General features: G+C 49.5%; 1 pseudogene; it reads left to right on the forward strand.

Moving 5' to 3' along the window:
* The first annotated feature begins 3,442 nt into the window (after nt 1-3,442).
* On the forward strand, nt 3,443-3,811 carry LOC144171786 (peptidyl-prolyl cis-trans isomerase pseudogene; annotated as a pseudogene).
* Nucleotides 3,812-26,575: the final 22,764 nt, after the last annotated feature.

Here is a 26,575-nt window from a genome sequence, read left to right on the forward strand (position 1 = left end):
TTTAACTATATCTTCTCGAGGTGTTTCAGTGCCTTCTTGGTCGACCGTTGATGGCGGGTCGAGTAGTGACCACATCCCAATAGTTTTTGACATTGGGTGTCCCATCCGTTCCGTTAACCGCCAGAGCCGTTCTTTTGTTAACTATAAAAGGTTTGAAACCTCTCTGAAGGAGTCCCTGTCCTCTCTGGTCACACAAAATGAAGCTGAATGTGCGACAGGCCTTTGTTCCGCCCTTTCCTCTTCAGCTCAGTCGTCATTATTTGAAGTGATGTCGAAGAAGTCAGTATTGCCGAGTCCCTGGTGGGACGAAGAATGTTCGCGCTGCTTTAGACGTAGAAAGGCGGCCTGGAAGAAACTTTGCCATAACCTATCCCCGCTTAACTGGTGCAACTACAAATATTTTTCAGCGGTATTCAAACGCGCTGTTTCTAATGCTAAACAGACTTATGACACAGATCGATCTCTGTGTCTCTCCAAGCCTAACAATAAGCGTGCGCTTTTTCGCTTTCTTCGATCGCGGAAAGCAGTACCCTCTCCAGATAATACAGACTCCGTGGTGCTATCGTCAGGTGAACTCTCAGAGTCCCTAGAGTCGATAGCTGATGGGCTTCAAGCTCGTTTTTCATCCTTCTTAGCGATGTCATTTACTCCGCCAGACGTGGTAGACGACTTCATAGAGGTAACGCTATCAGAGCTCGCTGACGTCATGACTAAATTGACTGCTGCAGCTCCTGGCCCAGATGGCATTACAACTGAAATGCTGAAGTTATTATTTGACGAGGCTCCCAATCATTTACTTAACATGATCAACTATTCTATTCGACATGCATGGATCCCCGATGTCTGGCGTCTCGCTAGAATACTTCCGGTACTTAAGAATGCTGGTCAGGGCCTCTCGATTGAAAACGTCAGGCCTATTGCGTTGACATCTAATGTGGTTAAATTAATCGAGCGGATTTTGCAGCAGCGCATAATGCAATTGGTGTCCAGTTCTAGAATCTTTAGCCCAAGACAAATTGGTTTCCGCCCTGGGTGTTCGATTTGGAGTGCGCATATGGACCTTGAAAGCCGGATTAAACTTGCCCGTCGCACTAACCAGTTTTCGGCCCTAGTAACCCTAGATGTAGCAAAAGCTTTTGATAGCGTCGAATACCCTGTGTTGTTGTCCCGGTTACAAGTCTTAAACTTCCCAAGGTATATCATAGCTTGGATTTGTGAATTTCTGAGAGACAGGCAGTTCAGTTGTGTAAAATTTAATGTTACCTCCTCACAGCGGCCACAGTCTAGGGGCGTACCGCAAGGGGCGGTCCTTTCCCCTGTTCTTTTTAACATCCTTGTAAGCGCTATTCCGGTGGTTTCTGGTGTTTCTACATATGTATATGCCGACGATATTGCGTTTTTTGCATCAGCACCTGACATTCAATCTCTTCACAAATTATTGCAGTCTTATCTGAATATTATTGCCTCGTGGTTGGACAGTATTTGTCTCTCTATGAATGTGAACAAATGTTCCTTATTAGTTTTTCAAATCTCAGGTCCTGTTAACATTACTCTCAGTTACCGACAGTGCATAATTCCTCAGGTTCCTTATTTAAAGTACCTCGGGATTATTTACACCAGTGAACTTGACTGGACCCCACATATAGCCCTCATTGAGGCCAAAGGTGCACGTGCTGTTGGGATGTTGAGAAGTCTCAGTCATAGAAAGAAGGGCATGCGCAGAGAGACCCTTCTTATGATATATAAAATGTACGTTCGCCCCATTTTAGAGTTTGGGTGCGTGTTATTCTCTGGGTGCGCGGCGTATAAGCTTCATCGTCTGGTTATTCTGGAGCGCCAGGCTCTTCGCTGCTGTTTAGGGTTGCCTAAGAATGCAGCAAATGCAGTAGTTTACTTGGAAGCGCGCGTTCCTCCTCTGCTTAATAGGTTCCGGATTCTGACGGTTGAAACTTTTCTGAGAGCTTATAGCTCTGAGGTGAACAGGGAGCAGTTTATCTTTATTGCAGAGCCAAGTGCGTTTATGGTGCACCAATGGCCCAGGTCCTTATGTCCACAAAGCACTTTGATACAGAGCTTCCTTTCTCCATTGGGTGTAGCAATAAATCAGATTATTCCATATACTGACAGGAGTTCACCTCTTTCTATCAATTACCGGAACATTTTCCCCAAAAATGCTAAACTTTTACCAGCCCGGCTACTCAATCGCCTTCTCGAAGATTATTTGGCCTCTATGCAGCCAGGTGCTATAATTTATACAGATGCCTCTCAACGAGAAGAAAAATCCGGTATCGGAATATTTTCCCTTTCCCTTAACTGGACCTTTTCGGTTCGTCTGCGTGATTTTATCTCCATATTCTTTGCGGAATTCCTGGCAATTGTCCTGGCGCTACGAAAGCTGGATGTGTCAATTACATCTCCAATGATAATTTCCGATTCCTTTTCTGTATGCGTAGCCCTTTCTTCCCCTAAAGACACTCCCCTTCTGCGGACGTTTCGGTCACTCCTTCCACCTCACTTCACTGAAATTCACCTTCTTTGGGTTCCTGGTCATGCAGGGATCACATTCAACGAGACTGCCGACTCTCTAGCAAGGGTAGCACTTTCTGGGCCTGTAGTAGACGTCGTAGAGCCGACACCTTTAATAACAGCAGCTAGGTACCGTAGGATGCTGAAACTCCAAGTACAGCAAGAATCGGTTTTATTATCATTAAGGGATTTCAATCATCTTAAATTTTCATGGAAACCTGAATGGTGCCCTTCACGCAACTTAGAGGTGATTATTACAGCCTTACGTTGTCGAGTACCCAAGTTAAATAGGTATTTGCACAGGTCTCGTCTGGCGCCAACAGCTCTGTGCAGCTATTGCAACGAAGACGAGTCTGTCGATCACTTCCTTTTGACATGCCGACGTTTTTCCCGAGTCAGACGTCAGTCCCTGGAGGTGCCGCTTAACAGTTTGGGGGTATCCCTAACAGTGCCGGCTATTCTATCGTTCGGGGCATCCGAAACGGGGTTCTGCCGCCGGGATGTATGCTCTGCCCTCCTGCGCTACATTGAAAATTCAAAACGATTCTCTTTATGATTGCGATTGGTCACCCTCGCTTTGATTTTTCAGGTTTTTTTTTCCCCTTTTTTCTCAAAAATTTTTCAAACCGGTCTAAATTATCTTTCCTAAAAGTCGCGTGATTAGAAAAGAATTCCATTCATTTTAACCATCCTCTGTTGATTGGCCGATCCCCTGATTGGGTATGTGCCATACCTAAAGGCGCAACAACAACAACAACAACAACGCGATTGTCCACGTTGCCTTATCCCGCCGCCGCAAAGAGCGCAACGCGGAATTGAATCACCGAGGAAGGCTTAAAAGCCGGGTGCAGTGATGTGCAACCCAACGTTCTCCATCGACGTCGAGGATGGCGGTGAACCGCTGGGCCGCATCGTGATGGACCTGCGCGCCGATGTTGCCTCCAGGACTGCGGAGAACTCCAGGGCGCTGTGCACGAGGGAGAAAGGGTTTGGCCACGAGGGCTCCGCTTTCCGCCGGGCCATTCCGAACTCCCTGCGCCAGGGCCACAACGGGACCGGAGGCAAGTCCACCTACTGCGGCAACAAGTTCGAGGATGAGAACGTCCAGCTGAAGCGTACGGCCCCGAGAATCCTGTCCATTGCGCACGCCAGCGCCAACACTAACGGGTGGCAGTTCTTCGTCACCACCGCCAAGGCTAGCTGGCGGGACGGAAAGTACGCGGCGTTCGCCAGCGTCGCTGAAGGCACGGACGTCATCAAGAAGGTCGAGAACTTCATACCATAGTTCCTCATCCCGCAAGGCGTCCAAGGAGACCGTCTTCAGCGACTGCAGGAGCCTTTGAGGATGACTCCGTTGGGGAACTCTGCTGTCCAGCCACTATGAAGTTGATTTTTTTAAATGCCCCATTTGTTTGTACTCTTGCATTGACTTTAAATTTTTTGAATTGCTCGTTAACTGCTGCTTTGACATTACGCTATCGTTTGCTGTTTCGTAGAGTCTGTTGTTTTTTATTTCTTCAGTTATATGTTTTGTTCACAGAATTCTCACTCACACCTACCCCTGGGAAACACGATATTCAAGGAAAAGTTTATTATAAGAACGATTAATAAAAGCAACTGTTTGTTTCAGGTTAATGAAGGTTGATATCAATTTTCTAAATCGATTGTTGCTGAGGGTTCTCCCTCATTTATACTGAATTATTCCGCAAAATGTTATCAAGAGGATTTAAAAAATGCTGCGCTGCACCTCTTCCGCTCCCATCACCCTTCTTTACTCTGAATACACAAGCCGGAGGATACAAGCCGGGAGATGTTGCGCGTGCGAGGAACCATGCTTTTAAGTTCAGCGCCATCTCCACTCCCTGCGTGGCGCCTCTTCTTAACATGTAGCCCACGTAATTCCTGCCTCACGGCATCAGCTGCTTATAGGGCATTGGGTATGTGTATACGGTTACGGATTTAAATCCAGTGTAAAATCCCCCTTTCTTCTGATCCACTCCACTTTAATCATAATCACCGCATTCTCCACCTCAATCTGAAAATTGTGGTGGAGCTTCATTCAGCTTCAAAGTGCAGTGCGCATTTGCAAAACTCAATATTTGCACTCAATAACACCGAACCCTCTCCTTGGTACAGGGAATTTCCTGTCCTCATCACGCGCTATTTAATTAAGTTCCCCAGAACCACGATGCATTAGCCGTATTGGCAATGCGTATGCTTAGGATTGCGCATTCATTTATTTTCCGAGTAAATGAAACACCTACACTTTACGTAGCGCCGCTTCCCTCTTCACGTAAGCAGACTAAAGCGTCCCCAGAATTCCGATTTTTTAACGAGGGACTCCCTACATGGTTGGACTGCTAATCGGAGTGCTTGCTTGCCGGCGCGCCGGCGTATGAGCTTGCCAGGGGTTTTTAAATTTCTTGGTTCGCAATGGGTCTCCACAAAGTACAGAGGGGGTTTGAACATGCTGCTTAGGGGGCACATGGCGTGTAAGGTCACCTTGCTTGAATTATTCTCGCACTTTGCTGTACTTCTGTAATTTTTTTTTTCAAAATATTCAACAGTATCTTTATGTAGGGTGTATCCCAGTTTATCGCGGATGTTCTATCGGTGCAGTATTTTACGACTTCAGCTGGAACTAAACTCTGTACAAAATTACAGAAACTGGTTGTGGTAATTCAAGCAAGGCAACAGCTGTGCCTCCTCCGGTGAATGTCGCGAATATTTTATCGTTATATGTCCCCAGCACGCCTAGGTGTACTGGCTGGCGGCTGTGGCAGTAAATTAAAGTTACAGTATACCCTCATTATATCAAAGTCCTTGGAATAGGAAACTGACTTCGTCAAAAGCGGCATTTAGTTAAAAGCGGCGGTGATTTGTTTTTTTTTTTTTTCGCATTCACTGCACTTCGGACCATGGGAAACTACGAATAAGGCGAGAGTTCGAGTAAAGCGATGCTGTTTTATCCAGGGTTTACTGTATTCGACACGCTCATTAGCAAGCACGCTGTTTGGCATTAATGCTGCGAATTGAGCGTGCTCGTGCGGTGACTCCCTATATCGCAATAACGTTTCGCATTTGCGCCTGTCAGTATTTTACAGTACAGAAAGTACAGTAACAGAAAATACAGTATTTTAAACGCAGAGTGGTTTAAACTTGATCTCGGTTCATTGGCGTTCGCAAAAAAAAAAAAAAAAAAAACAAGAATAAAACTCCCCCGGTGCGAGGCCCCTGGAACGACCTACGCCCAGCAACATAGGCGGAGCTAACCCTCGCCTATGACGTCATCGGGCGCGCCGGCACCGCTCGACTTTGGAGAATGCTCTGGCCAGTGTTCGTGGCGTGGCAGGATGTGCTTGTTCGTAAACAATAAGCTTCGAGAGCACACATCCTCGAGAACATTCACCTAGAATGTAAACTTTAAAGGGGTCCTGAAATACCTTTCGCCGATGCATGGATGTACATGTAACCAAATAAAGCAATGTATTAGCAATCTCCTCCCGCAAGAATTTTGTTAAAGCGATGAGTATTAGCTGAGAAATTGTAAATCAAAAACCGCGCATTATCGTCGCTCCGCGTTTCCTCCTCCTCTCGACTTACTCTCCGCTGTTGACGGCGCGCGAGCCTTGCCTCCCATGATGCTGCGCTCCTCAGCCGTGACGTACTTCCGCTATTGCGCTGCACAGACTGCTGTCTGCTACGGTCAAGCTTTGTTGACACCATGGATCCCGCACTCCGCTCAAGGCTGGAAAAGCGAACGAAAAATCTGGCCGCATGTGTGCGGCGGCCTGGCCTTGCCCTTTCGCGGTGTACGTTGTACTTTTTATCGGCGGTGAACTCGCAGCCGCACGGGGAGGATCGTGCGCTCGTTCTCTTTGACGCACCGCGCACTGTTTATCCAAAAAGCACCGTATCAGATGTGGCCCCACTGGTTCCGGGTCTTATTTTGCGGCGGTGGTAATTCCTCCCGGCGGCATGCGAAAACGACATTTTATACCGATACAGAACCCGTGCACAAAACACTTCAATCATGTGACCAGTTCAGCTTGGGGCGACGCGTGGTGGAGAGCGGCAACGTTGGCAAAACATGCTCCACCGCGGCTCTGAGCTTTCTAGCGCTGGAGCGAGCGCCATTTCTTTGACAATCTCAAACATCGGTTGCCTTGGCAACAAGGCACAAACCACTCTAGAAGTCCGTTACGGTTCCGTGATCCCGGTTCAGCTTGGGGCCCCACCTCGCGACATGTGGGAACTGCAGGCGTACCACTCACTCCCATTGGGATTTGCGAGATGCGTTTGGCATTACAGGAGGCGATGGTGTGTGTGTTGTGGACGCCTTTGTTTCACGGTAAAATGCGACGTTGTGCTTCTGCGGGTGGATAGTGCTTCCCGTGTTCTGGATTATCTTTCTCGAGCGACGTACGACTCAACCTCGCGTGGGGTTTGTGCAGTGTGCGTGGCTAAAAGCCATCTCGGCCTGTGTGCCAGAGTTAAGTGACTTGCTGTTCGTCCCCGCAAACCGCGCGCGAGGTGAGTGCCGAATTTACGACGGGCAGGAGGAGGCAGACCATCGTCTCTCAATCGCGGTTCAGACTTGCAACGCATTTTGTGACGTTGTGTTCGTTCGAAACGCATTTCTGGATTGTTTTGAAGTTGAATAAAATGTGTGCGTCAAACCGGGGCATTCGGCTCAGGGCGTTCTCTGCGATTGCACGAAAGAAGTGCCACGAGGCTTCAACGCTTTTTATATGGAACGTACTCAGGTAAGAGAATATCCATGTCGTGTTATGGCCGTGTTGCATTCAATACAAACGGTTAAGCGTTTGTTTACACTTGTTTCGTTTGTCGTAAAATGTCCAAGCACTCCGGCACTACGCTGGCAGATCAGCCGGCGAGCCGACGCTGAGCAGACGACTCATCTCTTTGCTGGAAGTGCGTGAAAAAGTCGCCCAATAGCAGGATGTCTAGCTCATGACGAACATCTGGGAATCGATGACGTAGACATGTGAAGATGGCGGCGTCCAAAAACACGAAGGGAAGGGTGAGAAAAAAGCGACAAACTTTGCAACAAAAGTGTGAGCTTTCCACTGCGCGTAAAATAGTAATACTTGGGACAGGTGACGTTGACGACCCAATCTAACGATTACGCTAGTTCATTTAGTGTGCTCAAAACGCCTTTCAGGGCCCCTTTAACCAAATCACATTAATTAATAGATTTGAACGTCTACCCACATCTCTGTGTGATTTTCTTTCCCGTAAACACAATTATATTCGTTCCACTAAGTCGCATATCTTACAAAGCACATGTCTTGAAATATTCCTTGTAATCCGCCATCTCCGCATTTCTCCTGAAGCTCGTCTCGTAAACTTGTTTTTCATCCGCGCATTTTCCTTAATTAACTTCGGTTAATTCGATTTTGTTCCTCGATTTGACGATATATAGTGGTCTGGTAGGTCTTAACCTGTGTATTTCGACGACGGTTAATTCAATGTTCTGTTTATTTTATACAATATTTATCGACTATACGACATTATTTGCCAGTGAGCGTAAACCTACTCAAGCAAATCAGAACCACATCTACAGAATTACGATTCTCCTGAAGCAAATCTTTCAACAACACGCCAGATGCCACTGTAAATTGAAGTACACGTTTGAGCGCCCAATTTTTATTCCAAATATTGCTTTTTTTCGAAATGTACTGACGCACCAGCATCCACACGGGGTTGTTTGTATTGTCAATTTATTTTATATTCTGTAACGCGAGAGCGTACCCATCAGGTGTAGCAAAAGTTATAGGAAGGAAAGACGTGCGCAAAAAGAGGAAGGTGAAATGCTGCAGATGAAGTGAGTAAGATGGAATGCTTCTATGAGATGTAGGCCTAGGAAGAAGAGAACAAGAAAATGGACGAAAATAAGTTGGCGAAAATTCATACCCTGTGTGAGTCGCGAGAAACTACGACTCCTAGGAGCAAAATTATGATTCCGTCCCTCTTTCTGTTCCCCGCGCTAGTGACGAGAGTTACGAGACGCCATCCTTTCCAAGCAGCGTTATCGTAACCTCGCTGTGCATCCCATTTCGGAAGCCAGTAAAGAGAGCAATCAAACGGCGCTGCTTCAACTCTGCACGCATAAAATTTCTCCCTTCCCGATATCAATGTAATGTATAGCGCATTCGTACTGGCGCGAAGACCTTTTGTGCCGCTTTTTAAAGCTGCCCCTTCTATCTGCGGCACTCACTTTTGTTTCAGGCAAACGGAATCACTTGTATAAACGTATTCTATTGTTATCTCGATTATGGTGACGATGACGGTGACGACGAGGACTTTCCACATTGCTTTTCCTCGAGATTATGATGATAATAATAATGATGATGGTGATTGCTGTTGGTTTTTTTTTATAGCGGGGTGATGACGTGTCATCACCCCGGGATTTAAGCCGGAATTTAAGGCGGCTTCTTTGCAATACCCTTAGGGTAAGGTCGGCTTTTTTGCAGAGCACAAAAGCTATGCAAGAGAGCCCGATATAAGCGTTCGAGTTCACCTCTCTAGATGCATCTAGAAAAACACCGAATGGGATGTCGAGAGGCGGGCTGGCTTATGAGGTTCGTCTCATGAGGCTGACCCAACCTCAGCCGGAGGATGACCTCGACTTCAATCTTGACCTGTCCTGTCAGCGGCTGTCCTGCGCCTTCTTTGCGTTCGGTTGGTATAGCGCTGTTTGGAGTGAGATGAATCTATCCCAACTTGCACAGTCTTCTCTCCTGCTTGACCTCAAGTGTGAGGTCGAGTGAGGCTGAGGTTAGAGTTAGGTCGAACTGAGGTCCCCGATCAGGGCACTTGTTCCCGCATATTTTAGCACGGAACCTTTAGCCCCGCAATGTCGTTGCGCATGGTTAAATCCTGATCACATCTTTGAAGCGAATGCCTCCAGGATGTAATTGCTTTGCATAGTTTCTTATTTTTACTGGAAATCTTTTCATCAGTTATTCACGTCAAGTCGAACACGAGTGACAGGTAATCATTATGCTTTTTTGGTTGCGTCTAATCTCACGGCAGCTGTGGGAATTACCTTAGGGAAATTCTTATGGCAGTTTCCATATTTCCATAAAATCTGGCTGCCCTAAAATTCGCTGATTAATATTAACTACCAACGTAACCTAACATAACCTAACCGCAACTCACCTCACCAAACGTAACTTAACCTAACCTAACGCACACTAACCTATTCTACCCAAAGCATTCTACCCTACCGAAGGTATCATAGCCTTCCCAAATCCAGCTCAACTGCAACAAACCTAACCTAACCCAGAACAACGACACAGAGCCCAACCTATGTTAAACCTAATATAACCCATTCTAGAATTCCAGTGGGGCGATCTCGTGATATAGTAATAACCAGAGCGCGAAAAAAAGCACTAACAAAATCATAATGAGCGAAAACTTCAAAAATTACGAAAAAAAAAAAACACTCCCCGCTGCCGGGCTCGAACCTGAGAGTCCTCGCTTCAGAACAGGTGTTAAACCCCAGCGCCACAGAAGCAGCTGAGGGAACGATATTTCGGGAATATTTGCCCCATAGAATATCCGGGTGGCGCGCTTAGCCAATCACGGGTGAGCCCCGGCCGTGAGAAATTTCTGACGGTAGTTCTCCCGGTTGCCTTGATGATAGGCATTGCGTACTTTTTTTACCTTCTACGCACGCTATAGTTTTATTTGGCACAAAATTTTCCCATCATCAAAAATTTTTTTGCCGGTCACTGCGGAACACGGCTGCATTATTATAATTCCCAAATAACGGAGCAACTCACGAAACGAGTTAAACGCGTTCACCGGTAGAGTATAATTTTTACAACACGAAGCTCTTAAGTTTTTGCTCCAATTTTTATGCGTCCTGCAGAGAATGTGTCTGCTTCGAGCCTTTAAATGGCTAAGGCAATGGCGAGTTTTTCGGCATTGCCTTAGACCTTACCCTCCAGCATAATCATACTCGCAGATTCGCAAGCTGCCGGTCGATATTTCATGTTGGGGCGGGTGTCTCCAACGACGCACCGGGTTTTTTAACGTTATCATCCTACTCGCCGATGTCATCGCGTGAGCCCTTGCCCATTCCTGTGTAACAGGCAACAACTTCGCCCACCAACAGGCTCGCAAACTCACCCACCGAGCACCAGAGATAACTGGAGCCCCCACACCACTTCTCACCTATCACGACATCTCCCAATTTTACCGCGCCACCGGACAAAAAGTACCCTGTCCTCACCCCACCCTCAACAAAAATCAGGAACTCACACTCCAACAATTGCGAACGGGAACATTCGTACACCCAGCCCGAATGCATTTATTTTCCCCGCACATTACACAGCTGTACATTGATTTCGTCCACAGCTAGGCGTATGTATGTATGTATGTATGTATGTATGTATGTATGTATGTATGTATGTATGTATGTATGTATGTATGTATGTATGTATGTATGTATGTATGTATGTATGTATGTATGTATGTGCTATGAACGTTGGGCCGGACCGCGTAGAAAGTCACGAGCCTGGACTACGTTCTCCAAACGCATACACACAAATATATTAACCTAACATATGTACACAGCGGAATGGAGACAAGCGCACGCACGGAGTAGACGCGGAAACACACTCAGGGGCGAACGAGAGTGGACACAGTTAAAAAGCACTTTTCATACTGCCGTGAACCATACATTGGGTTTGTTTATTTGTGTTTTGCTTTTACCGCCCGGCTGCGCCGGTCTGTGTTATCTCTGCGCCAAGGGAAGCGCGTGTTCCATTCTTTCTTTCTGTGCCGCATGTGTTATCTGTTGTGATAGGGAGAGCATTCCGATCTAACGTGAACAGCCCAGAATAATCTTCTTGGATCTACTATGTTCTCGATGCGAATCGACGTTTCGAGAACCACGCACGCCAAAAGATAAAAAGCCTGCAGTGCGGACGCCGGGGCATTCGATTCGACGACACTCGCCTGTGCAAGTCACTTTGTTGACCGCTGCTTCGCCGCCTCTGTATTCTTTTGGGTTGTTAGGGGAGCACAAGTTCGCTCCAATAAACGTGTTTCTCATTCAACACCACTGCATCGTCCTTGTCTTCGTGACAATACACTTGCGACATTCGTAGAGGCGAGACCGTCGTGCAGGGATAAATCGGAGAGCTACTTCTCGGTAGTGGACGGTGAGTACGGTCGGACGACGGAGCAGGTTGCTGCCGGCATCGAACCGGTGCCTCTCTGGCAAGGAACTGTGGCTGATGGCTAGCGGCGGGCGTGAGGAGCTGAGGCCTGGTCTGCAGCGAGGCCTCGCTGCCCGCGCTCCACGCCACCGGAACCACGATCACTCCAACGGGCGCAACAGCTTCTGGTCGTCTCGTCGGCAGCCCAGGCAGTGGCTCAGACGGGAGAGCCGGCGACGGTCCTAGGGCCTACACCGCGAGGGTGGCCGTCTTCCTGCCGCCGAGAACGAACAGCTTCCCTTATTCCTCTTCCTCGTACATTGCGTCTTTTTTGTCGGCTACACCCGTGGAAATCGGTGGATTGGCCTCTCCAGCGACACCTCATCACAGTATGTATGTATGTATGTGTGTGTGTGTGTATGTATGTATGTATGTATGTATGTATGTATGTATGTATGTATGTATATATGTATGTATGTATGTATGTATGTATGTATGTATGTATGTATGTATGTATGTATGTATGTATGTATGTATGTATACATGTATGTATGCATGCATGCATGCATGCATGTATGTATGTATGTACGTATGTATGCATGTATGGCGCATGAGTTTTATTAAGTGCGAATGCACTTTATAAGCGACCCTGAATTCCGTTGACCGCCGTCCGTCCACATAGCAACAGCTGCGGGTGCGCGCGCTCCTCGTCTTCCTTGGCAACGGGGGGAGATGGCACATACCCACTTGGGAGATTGGCCAGGAATCTCCTCGTCTTCCTTGGCAACGGGGGGAGATGGGCGCGCGCTGCCTGGCCGCTGACATGGCACATACCCACGTGGGGGATTGGCCAGGAATCGGGCGTGAGAAGGGCTAATGCACCCGCTTAAAGGAGTACTGACACGAAATTTCAAAGCTGAGATCCGCTCTAGCAATCAAGTACAACGACAACACAAATAGGTGTCTGTGCATGGCACATACCCACGTGGGGGATTGGCCAGGAATCGGGCGTGAGAAGGGCTAATGCACCCGCTTAAAGGAGTACTGACACGAAATTTCAAAGCTGAGATCCGCTCTAGCAATCAAGTACAACGACAACTCAAATAGGTGTCTGTGAATAAATGCATCTTTCTTTCTTTGTAGTTGTGTGTGTGTGTGTGTGTGATCTCTCTTTCGCGAACATTACCGAACCGCGCAAATTCAACTCCTGCATTCGCACTTTCACATTCTTCCCCTCGGGGAAATGCGGGGAATTTTTTTCTTCAACTCCCCTCTTCTCGCACGTGGCGTTCGACCTCTCATCTAGAATATTATTTATCCGTTTACTTGCAGCGAAGGAAGCCGACACGCGGCCGTAGGGGACTCTGGACCTCATCAGGCCGTCAGGGCCTTTGGTCCCAGCCTCCCCTCCCTTAGACGAGGAATGAAGGTTTTTGCAATAAATAAGTAAAGAATAATAAAGCGGATAGTCTTTCCTGGGTTAAAGGTGGAAAGTTTGGCCTGTCTGTCTGTCTGTCTGTCTGTCTGTCTGTCTGTCTGTCTGTCTGTCTGTCTGTCTGTCTGTCTGTCTGTCTGTCTGTCTGTCACTCACTTGAATCCCCTGCGCGGCCAAAAAACAAATGAAAGAGTATTTGAACACGAAGTATAGATGATCAGTGCAAACAAGTAAAACTGCATCCATAACTTATACATGCCAACATTGTTCAGCGCAAAGGAAAACTCAGGCATATTTGAGGCGAGATATCACTACAGAACCGAGAGTACCATGCGTTATTAGATACGACGGCATCTCATTCACTCGCCTTGTCCCTCCATACGGCGTTGTCGTTGTCCGTCCACACCCCTCCCCCATTCTCCTCGCCGCGCGAGCTGCGCTCTCCGCCGCTCACCCCCTCTCCTCTCCGATAGCGAACACTCTCTCGCGAGGGGCATTGGATTGGATTCGATTAGATTGGATTCCATTGGCTTGGCTTGGCTTGGATTGGATTTGGATTGGATTGGATTAAAGTGGATTGTGTTGGATTGTGTTGCGTCATAGCCGCGCCACGTTGCGTCATAGCCGCGGCAGGGGGTTCACGGCACGTTTCCCGCGATGGGAGAATCAACCTAACGGAAACAACAACGGAACCCCCTATGCGTCGCATCTACACAGGGGTTCCCGCGAGGGGAGGTGGGAGTAATTTTTTAATTAAGAATACACGTTGGACTGGTTTTTATGTTAGCTGGAGTGGGAGACAGAACGTGTATTGAGCAAAATTACGCCCACCTCCCCTCGCGGGAACCCTGGCGTGATGCAACGCATCTCATGGGGGGTTCCATTGGCGTTTTCTATCGTATTGATTACGCTTATAGCAGGGATTCTTACGCGAAGGGGAGGTGGGCGGACGACCGTCGACTGAGACCGCCGGAGCGCGGCATGCCGCTTTATATTCACGGCACCCGAAGGAGAGGAGAGCGCGGAGAGAGAGAGTACTGCACATGCGCAGCGCGCGCAGCGCCGAGCGCAGTGCCGCCCACCGGCGCCTAGCAACGGAGTGAGAGGCGCTGCGCCAACCCGCAGCTGTTTTGGGAGAGAGCGTTCACTATCGGAGAGAGGAGAGGAGGAGAGGCGCAGCTGTGCGGACAACGCCGGACAGACGCAGGAAGGACAGAGGGGCGAGCATGAGATGCGTTGCATCTAAAAAGAAAAGAAAAACGGTGGTTGACATCGTCAGTTCAGGAGGCCGCGCGCCGCCGCTTCTCGCGTGGCCCGCTGGATCAGTCTGAGCTGCTTCTGCAGGTGCGAGCTGGTCAACGCGCATTCCCACTGCTCGGAGGTAGACGAAGGGAGAGGAACAGGGTGTGTAGGGCACATGATAGAAGGTGGGCAGTGGTGGCAAGAACTTGACAGTCCAGGCAGTTATTCTCGAAGCGTGCGGGAGAGAAGTGGGAGAGGATGGTCGAGTTATAGTTTGTACAAGTTTGTAGTATGCGCCAGATTCGTGATTTTTCGACGGAAAGGGCAGGGGGGGGGGGGTGATATCTTCGGCGAGCGGGACGGTAGTGTGACAGGATGCCGGTGAAGCGGGGGGAACAGGATGGATAGTAGCCGTCGTAGAGTGCGAGCCGCGTGGCCCTGTCGCCCGAAAGTGAAGCTCGCGGGCCGCAGCAGGTGCTGCGTCATTCACAGGAAGTCAGGCATGTCCCGGGGACCATACGATGGGTATTGTAGGTAGGTCGGGAATGGCTTTCAGGAGCATGAACACCGCCGGGGGTACTCTTCCAGAGAGGTAACGTCGTAAGGCTTGTCTAGAATTGATTATTATGGTTACGTGGGTGGCGGGTGGGTGAGTGGCCACTGCAAGGGCAATGACGGTGGCTTCAGCAGCGGTTGCAAAGATATGAAGTAATGTTGCTGCGTTAAGAACGGTGCCTTCGTTGTCCGTGACTTATAGGGTCGAGCGGTGGTGTGGTGGGGTTTGGGCGATGTCGGTATAGCGAGCATCCGGGGCTGAGGAGTAGTTCCGTTGAAGGTGCTGCAATATGGGTTTGCGTCGGCCGGAGTTGTATACGGGATGCATGCGACGTGGAATTGTTGCAACCTTGATATTCGTCCGGATGGGGGAAGGGAGGGGTGAAGCTCGTAATCGGGGTTCGGCGTGGGTCGGCCTAGTGCCCTGAGGAAAGGTCGGCCGGTAGTAGTGAGGGACAGGCGAGCCAATTGACTTGTCTCTTGTGCTTTGAGGAGTTGGGAGAGGGTGTTATGCAGCCCCAGTGTAAGCAATTTCTGTGTGGCGGCGAAAGCTGGTCGGCCCAGAGTGACCTTGTAAGCCCGGAGAATGAGTGCATCCAGCTTGCTTTGCTCTTGAGGTTTGAGACAGATGTAGGCTGGTGCCGTATGAGAGGCAAATAAAAAAAAACGCTTTAAAATGGTGTCGAAGAGAGGCGACAAAAAGCAAACACTAAAACAAACCTGTCGGCTCAAGCTGCTCCACACACAACAGACACAAAAGATAAAAAATGACGTGCGCTGTCGCAACAGATGGCGCGAGTTGTGTGAACGCGGGAAAATTGAATTGAACAAGTCTCATGGTAGTTGCGAGGGGGTGGGAGACAGAGAGAGGAGACGGCAGAAATGGCACAGTATCGTCTTTTGACCTCATCTGGAGCGAAGCAAACAGATATGCGGTCGATTTTGTTATGTGTTCTTCAGCTATATAAATGAATTTGTGTCAGTCTAGGAATAATTTTTTTTCTGTATAAATTTCTGACCTACTGAAAAGCCCGACCAGCACTCGCTTTGGTAACGACTGCCGTCATAATAGTTCAGCGCCATACTTTTGCGATTCCAAGCATTCCCCGAATCTCAGTACCATCTCCTACATTCAGAAAAAATTTTGGACAATACGTTTGCATGCGAATCTAAGCACCCGCTTTTTATAAGCAACCATCTCCAGGTAAATTCCAGATGCGTGGAAAGGGGCCCAAGCTGACGTTGTGGAGAAATATTTTATGAAGTGTTCAATTACAAACCCCTTCGAGGAAACGCTAGACGACCTTCTGTGAGATACTGAGAGCGGCGGCTCAACCGGTGTGACACGCCAAATAATTCGAAAGAAAAACACACGCAGACAGTGAAGCCACTGCTTACGTCTGATACTGTTACTCTCACTACCACTCGGGCGTAAGCTGTCCTCGTAAGTTGTTCTTGTAGCGACCATTTTTTTATATTATAAACCAACCCGACTAACAGCACGTTTTGAAGAGAAATGTGCTTTGGGGGGAGCGCTTCAATTTGGGAATATTTGTTCCTATTAGTAACTTTAAAAATAAAACAGCTTCAAAAGCAGAATTGTTCCTAGTTTGTACAGACACTCCTATAAAAAATTAAATTGATAGGGTTGAGGGCTCTTAGTTCAAACATTTTGTTTTTGCTTCAAACCGCCCCTGTTTAAGGGTTGCTAATAAGACTTCGTAGCGGGTGCCTATAGCATGGCAGACATTACAAAAAAAAAATTAACTGAAAGAAAGAAAAAGGGAGTAGCAGCAACTTCGGCTACCTGATTTGATGCCGCTTAGATGCTTAGATTTGATGCTGATTTGAAGTTGCTTAGTTGTGGCGCTTCATCGATTTGCACAAGAATGGAATCGATAGCTAAGCGTTTAGTGAACTGGAGGCCATCCCCTGGTTTACTAGGCTTTTTTTGCATTCTGGCTGCTTGTTTGTGAAATTTACCCTTGCATATTCTGATTCGTGAGTGGTTATAGTATTGTTCCTCGTGCAACAATATTGTAACAATGATGTGCAGTGTCTTACCTTTCAAATAAAGCCAAGATGTAGTTTCATACATAGCCCATTTAAAAGCATCACATAAGAGTCAAGGAACAACAGCTTGGGCCTTTTAAAAATACACTGGGTACAATGTGCTGCAAATAATTCCCCCAAACACGTCATATGGTGCAGACACAGGAATGTAAGAGGGATCACCGATACTTTTTTTCAGGTGGTGTGTTTACAATAGCTGAACCGTTTTTGTACCACCTTCACCAGTCATAAGAAGACAGTGCATTCCCATTAGGTGAAGCTAGACCCACTTAATAACGATACATTTACTTGCTCCAAGGGCACTGCATGCGGTTTCCGTTTCTAATAAAACCTTTGCACTTTGTTGAGTATAGGAATCATCACAATTAAGACCCAACCCTGCTTGTTTGTTATCAAGACAGTGCTGCGCTTGTGATTTCACCTCAGAAATAAGACCACCTTTAGCAAAACTTCACTGAAACAAAGATTGAAATAAACTTGTGTTCTGAGATCATCTTGCACTCGATACAAACTACTTTTGTTGCTAAATTTCAGTGCAATAAAGTTTGTGCCCAAACAGCCTCATATCGTTTTCAATTTATTTTGTGCATATTAACCCTCGCTTCTGCTCCATAGAATTTAACTCTGGGTGGCTAATGTTAGTAGCACTTGTAGCTTGTGGGCTAGTTATTGGGTGGATCCATGCAGACTTTTAGTCGGTGACGTGCTGGATTGGTCCTGTAGCCTTTTAGGCGAGTTTGTACTTAATTCCCCACATGTAAAGCACAAAATTTGGATGAGAGACAAAAGAGGACGACATGAATAAGTGCTACTTCCAACTAAGATTTATTGGTAATGCTCATTTATACATACACAAACCGTGTGCACATCAGTAAAAAGGCATAAGTTCCAGCGCACAAAACCAAATTATGCATGAGCGCATAATATTTTACACAGCTCATGCCCGGATGTACAAAATTTAATAACTAGAGGTAGGAACTTAAGGCAAAATGCCTCATTTTTCCTGGAGTCCCTATCAAGTCTTTTCAACCTAAGCACAAACTGCGGGAATTGAAACACATTAATCAACTGTTGATCGTGTCCATAAGGGCCTATTTTTAAGTTGTTGCCTTTATCGGCTTTTTGGCGCCTGAAAATGTCTTCATCAGGCTTGTTTAGTCCATGTTGTGCAATGTTGCCCCAAAATGTACTATCAGAGTTTACTCTTCCCAACTTGCAGGCCTGATATTAATGTACAATAAGACGTTAGAAACTCTTACTTATGTCAGCTGTCAATGTAAAATAGGACGTTAGAAAATGTCAGAACTCGGTGAATATGGATTTCAGTGGACACGACAAATGATGCAACGGAAAGAGTACTTGTTTATTTTATATTTGAAAAGTTGATGCAGAAAGAGAAGAAAGCTTCTGCGGACATGCTCGAAATTAGAAAAAACAAGTATACAGACTATCGCCTAGTTTGTGAACTCGACTCTTAAGGTATTGATCCCTTACGGATCCCACGGCACCTTAGTTTGGCTGCTGTACGCAGATGCGGAAGCTTATATATACAAGCCTGCTGCACTTCTCAAGGTTTTTATAGCGAAGCTGTTAACCTTTCATTGATTGGCAGTTCCCATGTAGTCTGTGTGCAGAAAAAAAGATTGAAGGTGAGCTAAAATCGAGAGAGTAAGAAACAAAATTTCTTAAAACCGAGGATACTTAAAATGCATCAGTGTCATATTCCACATTCGTAAAGTTGTATCATATTTTTTTCTGGCCTTTGGTACGTAATGTGTGACGTGTATTACTTCGGTAGGAAAGATTTGAACTGTTTATTTGGTTTGTGCACTTAGTTCACGAAAGTGTTCATCATGCGTTGCCCTCAGAGCCGCGTCCTGAGTATTGGCTCGCCTTTCACACCTTGCTCTCCGCTCGGAAGCCCAGAATACAGCATTTGTTGCACGCCATTTGCAAGCACACTCTAACCATCGTATCAAGCATACCGAGATGCAGAAACACGTTTGAGCGGAGCTGCTGCCATCTGAACTTGACGTTACCCTGAGCAACTAGACGGCCGAGGCGCGAATGCACCACCACCGCAGCCAATGCCACCGCCGACTAGGCCTGAGGTCTTTTCTTTGCCCCCTACCTCCTTGGTTCTACGTTCTTACATTGGTCTCTGTTCACAGATTAACGGCAGAAATTCTTGCTGGCCTACCACATGCATTGCTAATGCAATAAAAAAAACTCCGCCATCTCCACGAAGTGAATGATGATGAGAGGGGCGAGGCAAAAATGCTTATCGGTAAAACGGTGAAACATTCGCCCGCACATCGTATAAAGACTCGACACGTCAAGCTTTCCACCGCTCCGTTAACAAGCCCGTCGACGACGTCGATGTTTGTGGTGGTTATGTAGGGGTTGTTTTGGACGATCAGAATCTCCATGGGTAAGTTACCCGCCGCGGTGGCTCAGTGGCTAAGGCGTTGCGCTGCTGAGCACGAGGTCGCGGGTTCGATTCCCGACCGCGGCGGCCGCTTTTCTGAGGGAGGCGAAAAGCAAAAACGCCCGTGTGTACGAGATTTCGGCGCACGATAAAGATCCCCAGGTGGTCAAAATTAATCCGGAGCCCTCCACTACGGCGCGCCTCCGCCTGCGTTGCGTCGGCGCGTTAAACCCCAGAATCAATCAATCAATCCATGGGTAAGTTGGCGAATTCGGTGTGTGACATTTTAGCCACCTTGGCCGTCGCCTTCTGTGAGCGTCTTGTGTCGTGTACCCGTGGTACGTATCTTGAGCTCTCAGGCGACGAACGACAACCTCTTCTTCTTCCTCTTCTCCTTGTTGGGTAGCAACGAACGCGTTGCACTTTTTGTCCTCTTCGGCCAATCTTTGGTTGGCCAATCCCTAGGGGGATCCTGCCGCAATCATCATTAATGTGCCGTGCCGTATACAGCAGCAACGAGGGACGGGACAGGGCCCGAGCAAGAGGAGCTTCGCCCCTAAAAACATGAACGCGTAAACATGAACGCGAACAGCCGTGCACCTGCCGCTCAAGGGCAAATGCATCTCCCGGGAGACTACGACGTGAATGCCTGAAACACTTGATATTAACCCGTGCACAGCCAGCCGCTGATCATGGGGACACCACCAACCGGGCAATTTTTTTTTTATTTACGCAAGTACGCCCTTTGGCATAAACTAGATGTAGTCCAGCAGTCCCGTCTCCACAATGAAGTCGAGGAGGGGCCGGTATTGGGGACCGTGCGTCCAGCGGCGAAGGTCAGGTGGTCGTCCTGGGTGGTACCCAAGGGCCCTCATGTGACGAACTCGTGCTGCCTGGAGGCCCGAGCATGAACCAAGGAGGTGGTCCAGGGTCGCTTCAGTGGCAGGGGTTTTACAGAAGGGGCATGTTTCTGGGGGAACTTGCGTCCTCCATGAGGCCTTTATCGCCGGGGTCAAAGCTGCGCCCACGCGGATTCTCCGAAGCACCACCTCCTCGCGGCGGGTTAAACCGCCAGGAAGGTCCGACCCACGCGGGGGAAGAAGGGCACGCGTGGAGCGCCGGAGAGACTCCTTGTGAATGATGAGGGTGTCACTCTGCGACAACTGGAGCAGGGGTAGCGGCCCAGTTACCCTCTGGGGATGGCAGGCCGCGTCAGCGTCAGTGTGGGCAGGTGTTGAACGTCTATTCCACAGAACTCGCACGGGACACGGAAAAGAGTTCACAATGCGATGCACATCGGAGGTCAAGTCGAGCGACTTGGCGACGCGTCGGAGTTCCCGGACTGCCTGTGTGGAGTCTGTGTACAGGTGAAGGCACGACGGCGGGTTTATGCGTAATCGAGGCTCTAATGAGGATAACCCATCCCGGATGGCCAGAAGTTCTGCCATGATTGAGGGAAGAGGTGCCTCGGTGAGGTATGAGCAGGTCTGCTGCAGTTCTGGATGAGTCGGGCACACAAGGCTGGTGTGTAGGAGATTTGGGGCCATGCCTGCGTCGACGTACACTTGCATTGCCTCGGCTGTGCCATCCGACTCCGAGGGAAAAGGGTTGGGCTGCAGGGACTGATTATGAAAACGGCGTATCCGGGTCAGTGGCCGGTTGTCTGTGGATTGGCTTCGGCTCCAAGGGGGAAGGTCAGGTGATTTTCGTAATATAACAGGTGACTTGGAATCGAAGTAGTGGGACAATGCCGCAGCAACGGGAATTGTTTGAATTTTCAGGTGACGTGGCCTCCTCCGCTGTTCAACAAGCTCGTCGAGGGTGTTCAGCTGGGCCTCCGCTTGTAGCGTCGGAATTGGGGTCATACGAGGCAGGCCTGTGATAACTCGCATAGCCTTTCGGTTTACACTTTCCAGTAGGTCCCAGTCCCTTCGTGTGAGATGCTGAAACTGAGCTTGGTATATCAGCCGGGGTTGCAAGACAGATCGAACTAGGATACGTGCCATGCGACTACAGGCACCGCCGGTCTTTTGTGAGATCCGTCGGAAGAGATGAAGCGTCTTGGAGGCTTTGCCGCGCACGCAGCGGATCCATGGAGCAGCGGACCCAGAGGCGTCTATTTCTACTCCAAGCACTCGCATTGACGATGCGGGATTGAGGGCACGGCCGTTTAAGGCCAAGGAGAGGGGCGTCTGGGAAAGACGACGTCGGCCCCACCTATTTGTGATCGACATGAAAGTCGTCTTTGCAGCCGAAAGTGTCAATCCAATCTTGGCACACCAATGCGCCGTTTTGTCTAGGGCCGCCTGGAGGCCTGCTTGCTGTCTGTTCAAATCTGCATGTACTGACCAGACTGTAATGTCGTCGGCGTAGATTAGAAAGAAAATGTCCGGAATGGTAGCTAACTGCCACGCGAGGGGAAGGAGTGCCACATTAAACAACACTGGTGCCAACACAGAGCCCTGGGGTACTCCCCGCTCTGAGGTGAAATGCCCTACACTTTCCTTGCCGATTCGTATAGAAAAGGTACGACTGTCGAGGAAAGACCGCACCAAGTTGCAGACCATGACTGGAACTTTCAGCTGACGTAAGATGGTAAGGATCGCTGAGTGACTGACATGGTCATAAGCCTTTAGGACGTCCATGGTTAGGAGCGTTCGTATGCTGCGAGCTCTGCCACCCAAAAGTACCATGTTCGAAAGATGTTCCAGGCCATCTTCTGTACCGAGGTGTTGGCGGAAGCCTATCTGAGCTGGATGATACTACAGGTAGCGCTCAAGCCACCAGGACAGGCGAGTAGCGAGCATACGCTCCAGCAGCTTGCAGATAGTGCATGTCAATGCAATCGGCCTAAGGTTACTCATGCGGTCCACTGGCTTGCCTGGTTTTGGTATCGGCACCACTTCCGCATGTTTCCAGGAAGCTGGGAGCTCCCCTGAGGCCCAGATGGCGTTGAGTGAGTCAAGCATCCACTGAAGAGCTGGGCCATCAGCGTTCTTGAACACTTCATAGGTGATACCATCTGGTCCCGGAGCTGTGCGCAACTTGGCCTGGTCGATGGCGGCCACAAATTCCGCCATTGTAAAGGGCCCTTGTATACCATCAATGTCCACCTGAGTTGGGCACGCACCTGCTTCAGGAGGGAGGTAAAGTTGGCAGATGAATTGTGGTGGAGCCTGGTCGAACGCCGGGAAGAATGCTTTGGCTAACTCTGGGGCAAATTGTTTTGGCGTTTTCCCAGAGGCAAGGCACGCACTAGTGGCAGGGTCCGGTGGTCGTGCACCAGCTTCCATGCTGCGGAATGTCCGCCAGATGGAAGATGTCGTTGAGGACGGTCCAATGGACGCACACCAATCTAACCACCTTTGTCTAGAAAGGCGCTTCTCGTGGCGGCGGGCAGCGGCTGTGGCACGATTTAAAGAAGCTCGCAATTCTGGAGATCCTGGATACCGGTTCACAGCCCGTTCAGAACGACGACGAGCTGCCCATAATCGAAGGAGATGCAGGTCAGGAACTGGCCTAGACTCGTCCACCCAAGCTGTCCGCGTTGCGTCCTTAAGGGCGGCGCATAAAATAGGCACTGCATCGCATAGGGTTCCAGGTAGGGAGCTGTCTAACACCCTCCTAAACAAGTCCCAGTCAGTCACACGACAGCGGCGCCGTAGGCATCGTTGGGACCCTGGAGCTAAACCAAGACGTAAGGGATAGTGGTCACTGCCCCAACAGTCCGGCTCATGGTCCCATGAGACCGGAGTTACGCCTGTCCACCAGGAAAGGTCCGGGGCATAGGGGGGCGCGCGAGGATGATCCCAGCGACGTGTCGATATGTGCGGAGCATTGAGTAGCACAAACTGCTGGCTTGTAAATGTATCTAAGACTGCCACACCACGCGCACTGGACGAAGGGTAACCCCATGCCTCATGAGGCGCATTAAAGTCCCCACCGACTAGCACAGGTCGCCCGGGGCACGTGCGGCGAAGGTGAGCAAGCCAGCCCATTCGCAGTCGGGGTGCACTGCCACTGTACGGACGCACGTTATACGACACCAGGATCACGTCTGTGCGGGGTAGGCGAACCAATACAGCAACCACTTCCTGCCACGCACTGCACCAAGACACCAACGGCACTTGAGTCTGGGGGTAACAGGTGGCTACGTACACAGCCACTTTACCAGGTGGACCAGATGCATTGCTGCAACGGCGGTCCGGAATGGTAGGTGAAGAGCACGCAGTGAATCCCTTAATGCGTGGCACTGAGTTTGTCTCCTGCAAGAGCAGAGCCCACGCTTGAAGTGTGCCCATGCGGAGACGAGACTGCAGCTCCCCTACCTTGGTCGCGAGACCTCTGCAGTTCCACTGGAGTACACACTTGTGTCGTAGCGGGCTTGGGGAAGCATTCGCACCTTGAGGGGCCACTGAAGCCATCATGGACGTAGGTGCGCCACGAGAACCGTCGCCAGATGTTGCAGTTGCTCCGCTACGAAAGTGAGAAGTTCTGTGGCCGTAAGGTTAGAAGAATCAGGATGTAATTCCCGAAGCGGCGCTGAAGTGGCAGGTGGAGGAGCAGGTGCATCGTGGTGCTGTCCCCGTTGCGCAAAGGTCGCGCGACGTTGCACTGATGTGGCAGTTGTGGAAACAGGTGTTTCCTGGTGCTTCGCCCGTTGCGCTAAGGTTGCACGACGTTACCGGATACGCTTCATTTCTGCTTCTAGCTCCGCCAAACGGTGGTCCAAAGCAGCCACGCTATCCGCGCAATCCGTAATTGAAGGCAATGATTCCTTGCGGGTATTGCCAGGTGGTTGACGTCGCCGCTTCACCGCAGTAGCGTAGGTGTGGTCGCCGAGCGGTTGGCTCCCATTTGGCTCCGTAGATTCGTCACATTCCTGTTCTTCTGCTAATACTTCATACCTGTTCGACAGTGCTAACATATTGCCAGTGTCTGCCGCAGCTTTGTTTTGGCGCGTTTGTCGACGGTTTTCCCGCAGTTTCTCTGTTGCGCGGCACTTTGTTGGGCACTTCGCCGACGTTATGTCGTGGTCGTTGCTGCGACACAATGAGCAGCGATATTCTGGCGTTGTCGGGGCTTCCATGTCGGCGTCCTTTGGAGGAGTCGGACAAGAGGCCTTCATATGTCCAGGACGTAAACACTGGTAGCAGAATATCGCGGACGGCCGGTACGGGCGAACCCGAAGGATACACCCAAAGTAGTAAAGGCAGGAAGGTGGTTCCGAAGGCCCACTTAAAGTGACGAGGCATGTACGGCTGCGCCCTAGGTATCGCGCCGACACCACCTTATGAGTTGGACAGGTGAGGTCCGCACTTAGAGTCGCTTGATCCTGCCCGACATCTACTCCACTCACAACGTACCTTTTGAGGTCGGTTCCGGAGGTGAGGTAGGCTTGGACTGGGAGGGTAAATGTTCCTGTGACCGGTATCGATTGGAGGGTCTGCAGTTTGGCAGTGGCTTCCAGGGTAGGCACCCACACAGAGATCGTGTTGGCGGGGCGGTGGTAAGTGTAGCCACTAAACCCTGTGGTGCCGAGACAACCATCAAGAGTGCGTTGCATGACTTGATTGGGCAGTTTTGACATATCGTAGGCGCAGCGTGGCTTGACAACCACCTTGTACGACCCTGCAGATGTCGATGTCAGGAGACCAGTTGATGGGAGAGTCGGACACTGGCGCTTGGCGCTGCAATCTTGGGATGTCAGGTCAGATGCTGGTACCGAAGGGCGTTGCATCGCCCTCTTGGGAGGCGGCGTAGTAGCAGGAACCGTAGGCGTACCTCGTAGCTGGCCGGAATTAAACGAGACACAATCCATTGCTGTCGAGGACTCCGGGGCCACGCCCGGCGTCGATGAGTCATGGTCCATAGGCGAGCCGAGTTCCGCCGGTGGAGGAGTCAACAAGGGCGGCGCAAGCCCACGTGCGCCCGCCCGCGTGCCAGAGCAGCCAGCTCGAGAACTGGTAGCACGTGCAGCAGCGGCAGACATCGGGCGGCGTTCGCGGATCTTGAAGCGGCGAGTTAGGCCTAGCCGCCGAGCGACCGGCAAGGCATTCGTTGCAGAAGGCGGTGGGCGCCGAAGCGCCCTCCGAGGTACCGGTTTCGAAGCCAGGAGCACTCAGAACGTTGATGGTGTCCGTTCTCGTGCACCAGGAGTTGTATGGGCGCAGGAAAGTCGATGCAAAAGGGAGCAGCACAGAGACACGTCCACACGCTCACAGCGCCCCCCCCCCCCCCGGGCAATTTGGTTGGAAGGGGGAATGGGAAAAATATGTGAGGGGACAGTGTGGTATTAAATCGTCATCACCATCATCATCACCCTGTCTACGTCCACTGCGGGGCAAAGGCCTATCTTATAGATCGCCAATTACCCCGGTCCTGTGCTAACTGCGACCAATTTATCACCGCAAACCTCTTGATCTCATCTGTCCACCTAACTTTCTGCCACCCCCTGCCACGCTTGCCTTCTCTAGGGATCCACTCTGCTCACCTAATGACAGCGGTTATCTTGCCTTCGCATTACATGCCCTGCCACGCCCATTTCTTTTTAATTTAATTCCTTAACACGCGCTTGTTCTCTCCCCTACCCCGCTCTCTTCTTGTCCCTTAACGTTACACATATCATCTTCCGATTCATTGCTCGCTGATTCGTCCTCAATTTAAGAGGAGGTCCCGCCCACGGTTTCTTACCTTGGGACCTGCTCTTGTATACTTACATTATGTAATCACACATTATTGCATTTTTGAAATAAACTTTGAAACTTTGAAACTTTGAAAGTTGAACCCTTTTAGTGAGCCACCAAGTTTCTGCGCCGTAGGTGAGTACCAGTGAAATGTAGCTGCTATACACTTTTCTCTTCAGGGACAATGGTAGGCTGCCCTTCATTATCTGAGAATGCCTGCCGAATGCACTCCACCCCATTCTTATCCTTAGAATTATCTCTGTCTCATGGTTGGGATCCGGGGTCACTACTTTGCCTAAGTAGATATATTCGGTTACCACTTCCATTGCCTGGCCACCTATCTGAAACCACTGCGCTCTCCCGGTGCTATTGAGCATTACTTTAGTTTCTGCATATTAAGTTTCAGGTTCACTATTCTACTCTGCGTGTCCAGTGC

Source organism: Haemaphysalis longicornis, unplaced genomic scaffold (genome assembly GCF_048455015.1).
Source record: "Haemaphysalis longicornis isolate Haplotype H1 unplaced genomic scaffold, Haemaphysalis longicornis Haplotype H1 scaffold_1, whole genome shotgun sequence".
Classification (NCBI taxonomy): domain Eukaryota; kingdom Metazoa; phylum Arthropoda; class Arachnida; order Ixodida; family Ixodidae; genus Haemaphysalis; species Haemaphysalis longicornis.